The sequence below is a fragment of the Enhydra lutris genome, unplaced genomic scaffold (genome assembly GCF_002288905.1).
Source record: "Enhydra lutris kenyoni isolate GAN:26980312 unplaced genomic scaffold, ASM228890v2 scaffoldscaffold95, whole genome shotgun sequence".
NCBI lineage: Eukaryota > Metazoa > Chordata > Mammalia > Carnivora > Mustelidae > Enhydra > Enhydra lutris.
The window spans coordinates 2,715,330-2,728,662 of record NW_019154179.1 but is presented as its reverse complement, the minus strand read 5'-3'; positions in this window follow the sequence as shown (position 1 = coordinate 2,728,662).

Below are 13,333 nucleotides of genomic sequence, written 5' to 3'. Positions count from 1 at the left end.
ACCACTGAGATGGTGGCTGGGGGTACACACCACCTGTGGGAGGATGCAGTGATCAACAGAGTTTGCAGAGGGGGAGTCTGTGTTCTGGAACATTCAGAGAGGAGCAGTCTGTGGCTTCTCTCTGAGGTGGAGGTCTGGGAACTATCAGTTTACTTTGCTCTGACCCTCCGAAAAGGCATGAAAAGCCGCCAGAGAACAAAAACCTCCAGAGAACAAAAGCCAGAAAAACCAGTTTCCACGGATCCCAGCCCCTTGATAGGGGGCAGGGCAACTCTGCCCAAGCAGGACTGACTAAAAAACAATAGCGCAGTCCCCTCCCCTAGAAGACAAGCTGAAAGAACAAGAGGACAACAACCTCAAGGTCCCTATTAAAACGGTAAAACCCCAACATGAGAGGAAAACAATATATTAAGCTCCTGGTATTGCCTCACAGCCTGCATTTTTCTTAGATACAACTTTTCTCTCTCTCTTTTATTTGTCCTAATGATTCTTGTTCTTTTTTTACCTACTTATTATTTCAACTAGATGTTTAATACAACATATTTTCCATAGTAACTTTCTAACTTGAACTTTTTTCATACATATACTTTCTTTTCTTTTTCTTTTTAAAAAATGTATATAGATATAAGCTTCAATGTAGTCCTCTTTTCCCTATTCAATACTACCTCTCTATATAAACCAGTTTTAATTTCCCTGTGTCTCTGGAAAGTTAAGTCCTCTAACAAAGATAACAAGATACACCCAGGAAAAACTGAAAATACCCTTCCTCGTCCACATCAAGAGATTATAAACACCCTCCCATCACCCCCCCTTTTTATTTTGTTTCTTTTTCTTTTTCTTTTGTCAGTCTTTTTGCTTGTTTTTGTTTTTGTACTTTATAATTCTTATTCTTCGGGTTCATTTTGGCTGGGTTTTCCTTTTTTTTTTTTTTCTTTTGTCAGTCTTTTTGTTTGTCCATTTTTGGTTTTGTACTTTATAAACCTTACTCTTGGGGCTCATTTTGGCTTTTTTTTTTTTCTTTCTTTCTTTTTGGTGGTGACTTCGATTGCTCTGAGACTTTCCAGGGTGCATCTTGCCTGCATTGTGGTTGGTATTTTCAGCTATACATCCCCTCAACCACTTCTCACCAGAATGAGTAGGAGGAGGAACCCCCAATAGAGGAAAAATTCAGAGACTGTGACCTCAACCACAGAACTATTGGATATGGACGTAAGCAAGATGTTGGAAATAGAATTCAGGGTAACAGTTATGCAGACAATGGCTAGGCTGGAGAAAACCATTAGTGGCAACATAGAATCTCTAAAGGCAGAAGTGAGAACTGATCTGGCAGAACTTAAAAATGCTATCAGTGAGATCCAATCTAATCCAAATACTCTAACAGCTAGGGTAAATGAGGCAGAAGATCGAATTAGTGATCTAGAGGACAAACTGATAGAAAAGAAGATTCAGGAGGAGGTCTAGAACAAACAGCTTAGAAGCCATGAAAACAGAATTAGAGAAATAAATGATGCCATGAAATGTTCCAATGTCAGAATTATTGGGATCCCTGAGGGGTGGAGAGGGAGGACTAGAAGATATAGTTGAGCAAATTCCAGCTGAGAATTTTTGTAATCTGGGGAATGAAACAAGTGTTCATGTTCTAGAGGCAGAGAGGACACCCCCCAAGATTAACGAAGGTAGAGAGACCTACTAGCAGGTGATTGTGAAATTCATGAATCATAAAATCAGAGAAAATGTCTTAAGGGTAGCTGGGGGAAGAGATTCCTTATGTACAGAGGGAAGACCATCAGAATAATGTCAGACCTGTCCTCAGAAACATGGAAAGCCAGAAAGGGCTGGCAAGACATTTGGGGCACTAAATGAGAAGAACATGCAGCCAAGAATACTTTATCTGGCAAGGCTGACATTCAGAATGGATGGAGAGATAAAGAGCTTCCAAGACTGGCAAAGAATATGTGACTACAAAGGTGGCCTTGCAAAAAATATTAAGGCGGGGGGATGTTCTATAAAAGAAGAAAGAACCCAAGAGTGACATAGAACAGAAATTTACAGACACAATCTATAGAAACAAGGACTTCATAGGCAACATAATGTCAATAAAAATGTATCTTTCAATAATAGCTCTCGGGCGCCTGGGTGGCTCAGTGGGTTAAGCTTCTGCCTTTGGCTCAGGTCATGAACTCAGGGTCCTGGGATCCAGCCCCACAGCGGGCTCTCTGCTCAGCAGGAAGCCTGCTTCCCTCCCCCCGCACCCCGCCCGCCTGCCTCTCTGCCTACTTGTGATCTCTCTCTGTTAAATAAAGAAATAAAAAGTCTTTAAAAAAAATAATAATTACTCTCAATGTGAATGGCCTAAATGCTCCCATAAGATGCCATAGGGTTGCAGACTGGATAAAAATACAGGACCCATCCATATGGTGTCTAAAAGAGATGCATTGTGAACCTAAAGATACATCCAGACTGAAAAGGAAGGAATGGAGAACCATCTTTCACGTTAGTAGGCCTCAAAAGAAAGCTGGGGTAGCGGTTCTCATATCAGACAAATTAGTTTTTAAGCTCAAAACTGTAGTCAGAGATACAGAAGGACACTACATCATTCTTAAAGGGTCTTTCCAACAAGGAGGTCTAACAGTTGTAAATATTTATGCCCCCAACATGGGAACAGTCAACTACATAAGCCAACTGTTATTCAAAATAAAGAGACATATTGATAAGTATATGTTAATCGTAGGGATCTTAACATGCCAGTCTCAACAGCAGACAGATCATCTAAGCAGAAAATCAACAAAGAAACAAGAGCTTCGAATGACACATTGGGCCAGATGGAACTCTTAAATTTGTACAGAACATTCCAACCTAAAGAAAGAAATACTCATTCTTCTCGAGTGCACATGGAACTTCCTCCAGAACAGACCACATACAGGGTCACAAATCAGGTCTCAGCTGATACCAGAAGATTGAGATTATTCTCTGCATAGTCTCAGACCACAATGCTTTGAAACTGGAACTCAATCAGAAGAAAAAGTTTGGAAAAAATTCAAACACTTGGAAAATAAAGACCATCGTGCTCAAGAAGGTTTGGATCAACCAGGAAATCAAAGAAGAACTTAAACAATTCATGAAAACCAATAAAAATGGAAGACACATTGGTCCAAAACCTATGGGATATGGCAAAGGTGGTACTAAGGGGGAAATATACAGCCATCCAAGCCTCATTAAAACAAAACAAAACAACAACAAAAAACCACAAAAACAAAACAAAACAAAACAAAAAACAGAAAAACCCAGAATACACCAGCTCTCTTTACACCTTAAAGAATTGGAGAAACAACAAATTAAGCCTACCCCACACACGAGAAGGGAAATAATTAAGATTAGAGCAGACAGAGACCAATGAGCTAGAAACCAGAGATAGTAGAACACATCAACAAAACTAGAAGCTGGTTCCTTGAAAGAATTAATAAGATTGATAAAACCACTGGCCAGATTAATCCAAAGGAAAAGAGAAATTATCTAAATTAGTAAAATTATGAATGAATGAAACTACATCAAGAAAATAGAAACAATCATCAGAAATTATTAGCAATAGCTCTATGCCAATAAGTTAAGCAACCTAGAAGAAATTGATGCATTCCTCGAAACCCTATAAACTTCCAAGTCTGAATCAGGAAGAAACTGACAGCTTGAATAGACAAATAACCAACGAGATTCAAGCAGTGATCAAAACTTCCCAAAAATCAAGACCGGGACCTGAGAGATTCCCTGGCAATTCTACCAAACATTCAAAGAAGGAATCATACCTATTCTCCTGAAGCTGTTTCAAAAAATAGAAATGGAAGGAAAACTTCCAAACTCTTTCTATGAGGCCATCATTACCTTGATCCCCAAACCAGGCAAAGGCCCCATAAAAGGGAGAAGTACAGACCAATATCCCTGATGAATATGGATACCAAATTCTCAACAAGATCCTAGCTAATAGGATCTAATAGTACATTAAAAGGATTATCTACCAGGACCAGGTAGGATTTATCCCTGGGATGCAAGGATGGTTCAACAGTTGCAAATCAATCAATGTGACAGAACACATAAAAAAGAAAAGAGAAAAGAAACACATGGTCATCTCAATTAATGCAGAAAAAGCATTTGACAAAATACAGCAACTGTTCCTGATTAAAACTCTTCAGAGAATAGGGACAGAGGGAACATTCCCCAATTTCATAAACTCCATCTATGAAAAACCCACAGTGAGTATCATTCTCAAAGGGGAAAAGCTGAGAGCCTTTCTCTTAAGATCAGAAACACAACAATCATGCCCACTCTCACCACTAAATTGTTCAACATAGTACTAGAAGTCCTAGCAACAGCAATCAGACAACAAAAAGAAATAAAAGGTATTCAGATGGCAAAGAAGTCAAAGTCTCTCTCTTCACAGATCACATGACAACTTATGTGGAAAACTCAAAAGACTCCACCCCCAAAATACTAGAAAGCATACAGAAATTCAGTAATGTGTCAGGATACAAAATCAATGGACAGAAATCAGTTGCTTTCTTATACACTAACAATGAAACTGTAGAAAGAGAAATTAGAGAATCTATTCCATTTACAATGCACCAAAAACCATAAGATACCTTGGAATAAATCTAACCAAACTGGTAAAGGATCTATACTCTAGGAACTATAGAACACTCATGAAAGAAATCAAAGAAGACACAAAAGGATGGAAAAACATTCCATGCTCATGGATCAGAAGGATAAACACGTTAAAATATCTATCCTGCCCAGAGCAATCTATACATTCAATGCCATCCAAAACACCATCGGAATTTTTCAAAGTGCTGGAACAAACAATGCTAAAATTTGTATGGAACTAGAAAAGACTGTGAATTGCCAAGGAAATGTTGAAAAACGAAAACAAAGCTGGGGGTACCACATTACCTGATTTCAAGCTTTATTACAAAGCTGATCACCAAGACAGCATGGTACTGGCACAAAAACAGACACACAGACCAGTGGAAGAGAGTAGGAAGCCTAGATATGGACCCTCAACTCTATGGTCAAATAATCCAATGGGAAAAAAGACAATCTCTTCAATAAGTGGTGCTGGGAAAATTGGACAGCTATGTACAGAAGAATGAAATTCAACCATTCTTTTATACCACACACAAAGATAAACTAAAAATGGATGAAAGACCTCAATGTGGGACAGGAAGCCATCAAAATCCTAGAGGAGAACATATGCAGTAACCTCTTCGACATTGGCCACAGCAACTTCTTGCTAGACACATCTCCAAAGACAAGGGAAACAAAAGTGAAAATGAAATTTTGGAATTTCATCAAGATAAAAAGCTTTTGCACAGCAAAGGAAACAGTCAACAAAACAAAAGGCAACCCACGGAATGCGAGAAGCCTTTTGCAAATGATACTACATACAAAGGGCTGATATCCAAGATTTAAAAAGAATTTCTCAAACTCAACACCCCAAAAACAGTCAAGTCAAAAGTCAAAAAATGGGCAGAAGACATGAACAGACACTTCTCCAAAGAAGACATACAAACGGCTAGCAGACACATGAAAAAATGTTCATCATCACTAGCCATCAGGGAAATTTAAATCAAAACCATATTGACATACCACCTTACATCAATTAGAATAGTAAAATTTGACAAAGCAAGAAACAGCAAATGTTGGAGAGGGTGTGGAGAAAGGGAACCCTTTCACTGTTGGTGGGAATGCAAGTTGTTGCAGCTACTTTGGAAAACAGTGTGGAGGTTCTTCCAAAAACTAAAAATAGAGCAACCCTATCACCCAGAAATTACACTTTGGTGTATTTACCCCAAAGATACAGATGTAGTGAAAGAAGGGTCATATGTACCCCAATGTCCATAGCAGCAATGTCCACAATAGCCAAACTGTGGGAAGAGCCAAGATGCCTTTCAACAGACAAATGGATATATACAATGGAATATTACTCAGCCATCAGAAAGGATGAATACATAACTTCTGCATCGACAGGGATGGGACTAGAGGAGATCATGCTGAGTGAAATAAGTCAAGAAGAGAAAGTCAATTATCATACGGTTTCACTTATTTGTGGAACATAACGAATAACACAGAAGACTTAGGAGAAGGAAGGAAAAAATGAAGGGCAGGAAATTGGAGTGGGAGACAAACCATGAGAGACTATGGACTCCAAGAAACAAACTGAAGATTTTAGGAGGGAGAGGGTTGGGGGTGGGTGAACCTGGTAATGGGTATTAAGGAGGGCACATATTGCATGGAGCACTGGGTGTTATATGCAAACAATGAATCATGGAACACTACAACAAAAACTAATGATGTACTGTATGGTGACTAACATAATAATTAAAAAAAAAAGAAGAAGAAATAATGGCTGAAAATATTCCAAATACGAGGAAAACAAAATACTAATCTATACATCTACAAAGCTCAATAAATTCCAATAGGATAAGGACAAAGAGATTCACACAAAGATACATTAGAGTAAAAATGTTGAAAGCTAACAACAAAGAAGAAATTTTGAAAGTGGTGTAAGAAAATGACTTACTGCATATAGGAGAACCCACTTAAGATTAACAGTTGAATATTCATTAGAAGGTCCAGTATTGTCATCAATTATTACAGGCTCTGGATGTAATCAAATGAATATTGATATAACTTATTAAATTTGGGGGGTTTGTCTTCAAGTGTCCAATGACTGAAGCCAATAATTATCAATGGCTCATGTAGAATATATTCTATCACTTTATCCTCCTAGTTTCATTTCTTCAGGTGAAGGTATTCACTAGACTGCTCATATAGTGCAATGGGGTAAGAAACATTATATTCTCTATTAACCTCGAAGTTACCATTTAATAAACAATTGGAATTAGCAATTAAAATACCTGCTTCAATAGATAGAGGGTGACAAAGGACAGGAATGCTAATCTACAAATCTTTAGTGCTGTTTTGCCATTTAACATGAGGAACCTAAGCGTGAGTTCTCATTAGATAAATCACTGTTTTATTGATGGTATTGGAAGATAAGATATGGATTCTTAATTTAGACTGCTATAACAAAATACCACAGATGTGGTGGCTTAAATAACAAATATCTATTTCTCACAGTTCTGGAGCCTGGAAGTCTGAGATCATTTTGGCAGCATGGTGGGGGTTCTTGGTAAAGGTCCTAATCCTGGTTTACAGATAGCTTCCTTGCATGCTACATCTTCATATGAAGTAGAGAACGAGGGCTCTGGTCTCCTTACCTAATAAGGACATTAACTCATTATGAGAACTCCATCTTCATGACCTCATCTAAACCTAATTACCTCCTAAATGTTCCAGACCTCAAATGCCATCACACTGGGGGATTCAGGATGGGGGGACACAAACATTCAGTCCATAGCATAGCGTATGAAAAAGAAATTTACATACAACTTTTTTTTTTTTAAATTAAGGTCCAAGAAACATTTCAAAAACAGAAACTAGGGGAGCCTGGGTGGCTCAGAGGGTCGAGGCCTCTGCCTTCAGCTCAGGTCATGATCCTGGGGTCCTGGGATCAAGCCCCGCATTGGGTTCTCTGCTCAGCAGGGAGCCTGCTTCCCTTCCTCTCTTTCTGCCTGCCTCTGCCTACTTGTGATCTCTGTCAAATAAACAAATAAAATCTTAAAAACAACAACAACAACAACAACAAAACAGAAACTATATCTATTAACTTGAGTAATGGAAAGAATTCCAAAATATTGATGGGATGGACAACCTTTTCTTTATATTTCAAATAGTTGGACTTAACTACACAAATGTTTTGTTGCCTATGGGGGTTGAATAGCTATATTTCTCTGTAGTTATCCAATCCAACTCTATATGACTGGGAATCGCCCAAAGAATAAACCCTGGTCATTTCGTCTTGTTACCACAACTATCACTGACTTAGAGGAGAAAGGTTTATTTTAAAATTAATGGTAAATGAGGGCAATGTGAGATTGTTGCTGAATGGAGAAGAGCCAACATTTGGATGTTACAAAGGGGTAAAGGTAACTGATGCCTTTTGAGAGGTTTAGAACAAGAGAATAATACGCTCCTTCAGCTTAGACTCAGATGTCCCTTGGGGCCAGAGACTGCCAAAATTCCTCCACTTTTAAAGAAATGAGGCAGTTGTACGATGGCCAACTTAATAAACATACTTCTAGGATTATTTTCTGTCCTCCTAATGAAAGAACAGATCAGAGCTCAGACAATGACTATCTGCAATAATACTAATGTGGCTAGGGCTTTCATTTCACAGAATACTATGTCTGTGAAATAGAACTGGCCTAAATATTTATACTTAAATGATGACAGATTAATTAGGGTCCTTAATTATTCAAAAGATGTATACTGTAAAGTGCAGAACAGGTAGGCAAAAACAAAAGGCAAAAATATAAAAATATCAGGAAATTTGTGTAGCATTATAGGATAGTTTAAATGATACAATTCCTCACTGGTTATTACAACTCTGAAATATGTGCATGCATTTTGATCATCTATTTGAATACATGCTGTTGAAAGACACGTTTGACACAACTGCTGTCAAACTAAGAGTGAATTTTGTTGTTGCCGCCACTGGTGGTGGTGGTGGTGCTGCTGCTGTTGTTATAAAATGCCTTTTTTTTTTCTAAGATTTTATTTATTTATTTGACAGAGAGAGATCACAAGCAGGCAGAGAGGCAGGCAGAGAGAGAGGAGGAAGCAGGTTCTCTGCTGAGCAGAGAGCCCGATGCGGGGCTCGATCCCAGGACCCTGAGATCATGACCTGAGCCGAAGGCAGCGGCTTAACCTGCTGAGCCACCCAGGCACCCCTATAAAATGCTTTGACACAAAATCGGGGTGGGTGGACTTTGCTGTGAGGATTAAGACCTGGAATAGGCTGGAGCTAAAGTATCTGGCAGGGTATAAGAAACCTCAACAGTAAATCCATTTTGGGCTTCTGAGTGATTCTGTGCACAGTGGTTCTTACCTGACAATAAAATTATGTTCATGTAATAGAGGAAATTGGGAGCTCATGCCTGGCCCTTATCCAAACCCCATGGTATGAAGCAGCTTTTGGCTGTATGCAAATCCTTATTTTAATGATATTCCACCTTTTCCCCTTAATAAATTGTACATGTGTCAGCATTGTCATTTTGGGTCCTATCAGTCTTCTTTAACAATTTAATCCTGTTCAACTATCACTGTTAATACACCACGTTTTCTGGCAATGTGGCAGTTCTGTAGTGATAGGTCTTGTGTCCATTTCTCATTATGTATTTTTTTTCTTTCTCTTGAGTTATCTATCCACAAGGCATGTATAATCTAGCTCTTTTTCCATATTCAGTTTATTCAATAATTCCTTGTTTCCTTATTTTCTGTGCTAATAATTTCTCACTGTGCTTGCTTGTTTCTGATCTATTTCTCTTGGATTTTCTGCACTCTGGTCATCAAAAGTCTTCTCTGGTTTCCCGAGTAGTCTAACAAATATCTTATTCCTGTTATCTCAATAGGGACATGATTATATGCAACCTGTGTTGTTGCATTATTATCCTCTATCAGAGGTGTACGCCTATGTTTTAAGAACAAGTTTATCAACAAAACTGGTTTCCACATGTACTCCAATCTCTCCCAGAAGTGCTGCTTTTATGAGGTCCTATTAGATTTTCACTCACATTTATGTCTGACAATATGGATTGTATATGTGCATTTACATGCCCATGTGTTCTTGCTTCCCCAGTAACTCTTGCTTCCCTATAATCCTCTCATAGTTTAGCTAGAAAGCTATTACCTGAGAGTGACCATCTGCCCCTACATCTTTATATATCCATGTCATCTGCCTATCAACTTAGCCTATATGTCTAAACTTATCTTTCTAATGTTAAAACACCCATTCCTTTTAAATCTTCAGACTAGTACCATAACAATTTATCAATGCTTTTTAAAAACCCTATACAAATATTTAGCTTTTTAATATTCCACCCTTCTAAGTTTTACCTATTTCTTCTACTATCATAGATTTTAGTTATGATGACTGGACATGTTATACCTCTATTGTTATATGGGTTAACGTAATGATCTGGGTTGATTAGCTCATGAAATACAGTTTCTTTCAGTCCTTTTATTAATCAAAGTCCAAACTCTAGGAATTAAATGGAATATAATTGGGCACCACTATGCCAATGAATATGAAGATAAAATTCTGAAGCTAAATCTTTGGGGGCAAAGGGCAATGATTCATTAATATTCTAATAAACACTAAAAATAAAAAAAAACTGGACTATGAGCTGGATCAGTGTGAAGTTTTTAAATTCTGGGTGTTATAATTTTTAACCTATCGACATTTATATTGTTTCCAACATTAAATTCAGAAATACATAAAAAAGGATTCTTAGATTATGTGCAGTGTGATACACTAATAACTTAAAAATTTTTACCAAGTAGCACAGTTCTCACCTACCCATGCTTTTGTGGGATATGACCTAAACCAAGTGATCAAGCTTAGCATTACCAGTGATTACTCATATTGACAGCATATACTATTAATATGATGAGCACAGCATTTTATTTCTGTGGTCTTCCTACAAAACAACACAAAAACACAAAACAAAACAAATCCATAATGCCATTGCAATCATTTAAAAAATATGAGAAATCTAAATTGAGGGGTATTCCATAAAATACATGACAAGTACTCCTGAAAACAGTCAAGGATACTAAAACACCAAAGGTCTATGAAACTGTCACAGACCAGTGGAAGATAAGGAGACATGACTATTAAATGTACTGTGGTGTCCTGGATGGGATCTTGAAATATAAAAATAGGATCTTGAAATATAAAAGTATTAGGGAAAGGGGTGACTAGGTGGCTCAGTCAGTTGAGCATCCAACTCTTGGTTTCGGCTCAGGTCATAATCTCACAGCTGTGGGATTGAGCCCTGTATCAGGATCTGCAGTCAGTGTGGAGCCTGTTTCAGATTCTCTCTCCCTCTCCCTACCACTTGCTGTTTCTCAAATAAATAAAAACATTAGGAAAAAAACAGTGCAATCTGAAAAATGATGTTTAGTTAATAATGGATCAGTATCATTACTTAGTTAAGACAAATATACCAGAGTAAAATGTTAGTAAGAGAAACTGGATGAGGAGTATAAAGTATTGATAGTTTTCTTTAAAAGATTTTATTTATTCACTTGACAGACAGAGACCACAAGTAGGCAGAGAGGCAGGCAGATAGAGAGGAAGGGAAGCAGGCTCCCTGCTGAGCAGAGAGCCCAACGCGGGGCTCGATCCCAGGACCCTGAGATCATGACCTGAGCTGAAGGCAGAGGCTTTAACCCACTGAGCCACCCAGGCACCCAGTATTGGTAATTTTTATTTAAATATAAAACTATTCTAAACTTAAGTTAATTTCTGAACAGTACTCCAGGTTTGATCATCTCTTTCATATATAAAAATCAGGCATGAGAAAGAGATTTTTTTCCCTATCATTTACCTTTGAACATTGTGCACTAAGCTCAAATTGCATCAAAGTGTCAGAGACTGAGGGGATGCAAACACTTCCTCATCTGCTGGAACCTCCTTGCCACAAGGAGTGCTGATTCAGTGCCTGGTGTACTAGCCCTGGTGGTGTGATATTACAGCCTTTATCCAATGGAGAGCTCTTAGTAGGGGCTCTTTTCCTTGGCAGTGATGCTGCTAAGTGGTAACAACCCAGTCTCAAAGAAATACCTGTTCTCCAATTAATGCTAAATGTATGCCACCATTTCCCCTCACACAGTATCAGCAGGGGACTGGGAATAGAAATCACTCAGGCAATCACCTAATTTATTGTCCTCATGCTCAATCTGCCAGATCACACTTGCAGAAAGCAACATGCCCAGAGCTGAGAAATTTTGTGGTTCAGGTTTTTAAAAATGAGAACTACATTTACTTTCTTCTCTACTGACCAAACCATGTAGCCTCAAATGATGACAGACCAATATTTTCTTGGCTAAAACTACACAATTCCTTCAAAAGTTAGTCTGGGGCGCCTGGGTGGCTCAGTTGGTTGGGCGACTGCCTTCGGCTCACGTCATGATCTTGGAGTTTCAGGATCAAGTCCCGCATCAGGCTCCCAGCTGCATGGAGAGTCCACTTCTCCCTCTGACCTTCTCAGCTCTCATGCTCCCTCTTTCTCTCTCTCAAATGAATAAGTAAAATCTTTTGAAAAAAAAAATTAGTCTGCTTTTTAATACTAATGTGATACTTACAACATGAAAGTAGCCTTTTTCATTCCAATTCCAAAACCTGCTGTCCAAGCAGTATAAAAAGAACAATAGTTTGCAATGCTGCATAAGGTGCATAATGTGAGTGCACATTATGAGGTTAGAAAAAGATCCTACACAAGATATGTAGGCTATATGAATACAAGAAGAGTAAAAATATGCTGTCCCTTATAATTACACAATACAAAATAAACCATTAGTGGGATATAATGAAGGCCAAAAAACATGTAAGATTCATCCAGCCCACCTACCCATAGATACAAATACACAAGGTAACTTCGGAAATCTTAGGGATCTCCAATATCCTAGAAAAACAGGGCCACACTATCAGACAGACACAGCAGGCAGGCCAAAATTTCATAGCATCAACAGTATCAAGCAGAGGGAAGCCAAGAGAACCTAAACCATAACTCAAAACAGTGGACAGGTTCCAGAGCAAGTTTGGCTGCTGCCTTTTACTAGAACTCAGCAGCAGTAATGAATTCTGTTACATAAACTGATACAGATATACCACATAGCCCAGAGACTAGCCACAAACATTTACTGGTATTGTCCACAGAATTCAAATTATTCCTCCATTTTTAAAACTTCACATTCCAAGGTGAATTCATGATAGAATATTTTATTATATATTTTCTATAAAACTTGGTGTTACATATAAACCACAAATTTAGGTACATCAGTTCTAAGTGAAGATTTTATCTTCAATTCTGAAATATACATTTCCTCAGGAAAAAAAATTATCTGAAGCAAACTTTCAATATTTGTTTAAAAATATCATTTAAGATATAAGATTTTGGTCAAATCTTAACTATCTGATATTTAGTGTGTAGTAAAGGGTTTTGTATTTTTCCCTGAGATTTCTCAAATTTTTAATGAAAGCTTCCAAACAGGATACTGACAGTTTTCTTCCTCATGTGAAGTCTCCAATGTACAATGACAGGCTGAATGACATGATATTCATAGGGTTTTGTCCCACAGTAACAGAGTTAACTAAGCTATGTGCATTTAACCAACAGAACAAAATCCTTAAGAGTTCAACAGAGTACAGGGGCCCTGA